Here is a 2,885-nt window from a genome sequence, read left to right on the forward strand (position 1 = left end):
AGGCTGGCGATGGGTAGTAAGGAGGGCACGTATTGCATGGTGCACTGGGTGTTATACGCAACTAATGAATCGTAGAACTTTACATCGGAATCTGGGGATGTACTGTATGGTGATTAACATAATATAATAAAATTTAAAAAAATGTGGCATCTGCACATACTGGAGTAATAGCCATAAAAAAAGGAAATCTTGCCACTGGTGACCACAGAGATGGGCCTTGAGGGCATTACGCTAAGTGAAATAAGTCAGAGAAAGACAAATACTGTGTGATCTCACTTCCAGGTGGACTCAGAGCCAAAACCAAACCAAGCTCACAGATACAGACTGGTGGTTGCCAGGGCTGGGCTTTTGGGGCAAAGGGGGTCAAAAGGTGCCGACTTCCAGCTACAAAATCGCTAGATCCTGGGGACGTCATGTACACAGTGTAACGTGTGGGGACTGTTGTTAACACACTGTGTGTTGCATATTTGAAAGCTGCAGAGACCGCGGATCTTAAAAGTCCTCAACACAAGAAAAAATGTAACTGTGCTGTGATGGGTGTGAGCAAGACCTACGGCGATCATTTCAGAACATATACAAATACTGAACCATCGTGCACCATACCTGAAACTAATACAACGTCATATCTAAATTATATCTGAATTAAAAAAAGGTTTTCAGCCCCATTCTTTCTTCCCTTCTTCTGTGCCTCTGCTGGCACAGGTGTTAAATTTTTGGTGGTTGTTCACGGATTCCTAACAGTCTGTTCATTTATTTCTAGGCTGTTTTCTCTCTGTTGCTCAGCCTGGGTCATTTCTAAAATAGGTCTTCACGGGGCGCCTGGGTAGCACAGTTGTTAGGCGGCTGCCTTCGGCTCAGGGCGTGGTCCTGGCGTTCCAGAATCGAGTCCCACATCGGGCTCCTCCGCTGGGAGCCTGCTTCTTCCTCTCCCACTCCCCCTGCTTGTGTTCCCTCTCTCGCTGGCTGTCTCTCTGTCACATAAATAAATTTAAAAAAATCTTAAAAAAAAACAAAAACAAAACTCGGTTTGCTTTAAAAAAAATAGATCTTCAAGTTTACGGATTCTTTTTGCTGGTGTCTCCAGTATTCAGCTTGTCCAATATATGTATAGTTTTGGTTCTTGAATTTTTCAGTTCTCTAATTTCCATTTGATTTTTTTTAATGTCTTCTATTTCTCAGCTAAGATTTTCTTTATCGTATGTTTCAAGAGCATTCATAATTGTTTGTCGAAACATTCTTGATGACTGCTGCTTTGAAATGCCTGTCAGGTAATTCCAACGTCTCAGTCCAATTGGTGTTGCTTCTGTTGGTTGCTTTTCTCATCCAAGCTGTAATTATGATAGTTCTGGGGATGATGAGTGGTTTTATTGTGTGCGTCATTGTTGTTCTTCAAAAGTTTCTTTTTTTTTTTTTAGTATACAAAGAGTAGTGATATTCAGAATCCTTAATGACTGGAATAAATATGGAACCAGCCAACAGGGGGAAAAAAGTCAGCATAGATGTGGACTCTGAACTACCAGGATGTCCATAAAAACTCATCTAGCCTAATGAGCAGCCCTGGAAAAATACCTTCCAGAATGCTCTGAAAATATGAACAATGATTTTAGTTATAAAAGAGTCCTTTTTCTTGTTTGCATTCGTTTTTGCCATTAGATGCATTGCTCAAATCTCCCGTGCGTGTCCGCTCTCTGTTTATATTCAAGAGTGATGCTTTGACAAGCTCAGTGCAATCTTCCACGCCTAGACAGGACTGGCCAATTTTGGCAGCAAGGAGGGTGAGCTGGAAGGGCATTTTGTTGGGAGACACCAACAGACGATTCGTAAGGCTCTTATCTAGGGCCGGTTTCTCTAAAAGTTATCCTCTAGCTTCCTGAGTGCCCACATCTGGGAGACGGGTGAGAGGAGGGACCTTGTGCTTCAACCACGCTCTGCATAGAGCCCCTCCCTTCCACTGCACCTGGTGTCCCTGAGCCCGTGGTCTTTGTGGTTCTTCCTCCCCTGGGACTAAATTTCTGAACAGGAAGGTCACCCGGTGGCTTTCCTTCTTCAACCAATATGGTCAGTGAGTCCTCCGGACCGTGAGCCCTGGGATTTGGGCCGTGTGTTGTGAGTCCTGTCCCCCTCTCTGTGGGCCATCCTGGAGAGACGAGAAAGCAGCCACTCAAATCGCCTTCTGTAGTACTTAATTCTTTCCGGCACCTTCCGCTGAGAAAGGCTGCAGGAGCATTTGTCCTGTCTCATGGCAAGGGCGTGCGCGTCGGGGACCCGGGGTCGGTGGGTCTTGGCCATGAGCTGCCGGTCCACGGCAGGCGGTGCAGATCACCCCGAGGGCCATCCTGCAGGAAGGTGGCAGGCGGGCGGCGGTGGCAGCTGGAGTAGGGGACAGCAGATGGGCGACAGCCAGCCCGCAGCACCTGCGCAGGGCACCGGCAGTGTCTGGTGTAGACCCCCCTCCCCTGCCACATGCACCGGCATCAGCTTCTCACGGCAGAGCCATCCTGTCTCATCACCGCCTCTCCCGATGCCAGTGGGTTGCAGCTCTGGCGCGCTTACTAGAGAAAGGTCACTGGGACGAGCTCTGGTACCCACTGGGGCAGTGGCCCCCAGTCCCCAGTGGGCTCTCATCGTTCTGGATTCCCCTTAGCCTCCTCCAGCGGGGAGGCTGCTCCAGGGGGGCCCACCTGATGGGTGGCACCGAGAGGTCAGCGTCTGGCTATGGTAGCTTCCTCGTTTACGTGGCAGCGCGGAGAGATGGCCCGGAAGCCACCTGAGCCTCAAATCCATTCCTCCCTATTTGCCTCATGGAGGAGCCGCCGTCCTGTCCCAGGCCCGTCATGGCTAATCGCGCCTGCCAGTATGGTGTCCCTTCTCTGTGCCTCCTTCTG

The sequence above is a fragment of the Ailuropoda melanoleuca genome, chromosome 10 (assembly GCF_002007445.2).
Source record: "Ailuropoda melanoleuca isolate Jingjing chromosome 10, ASM200744v2, whole genome shotgun sequence".
Classification (NCBI taxonomy): domain Eukaryota; kingdom Metazoa; phylum Chordata; class Mammalia; order Carnivora; family Ursidae; genus Ailuropoda; species Ailuropoda melanoleuca.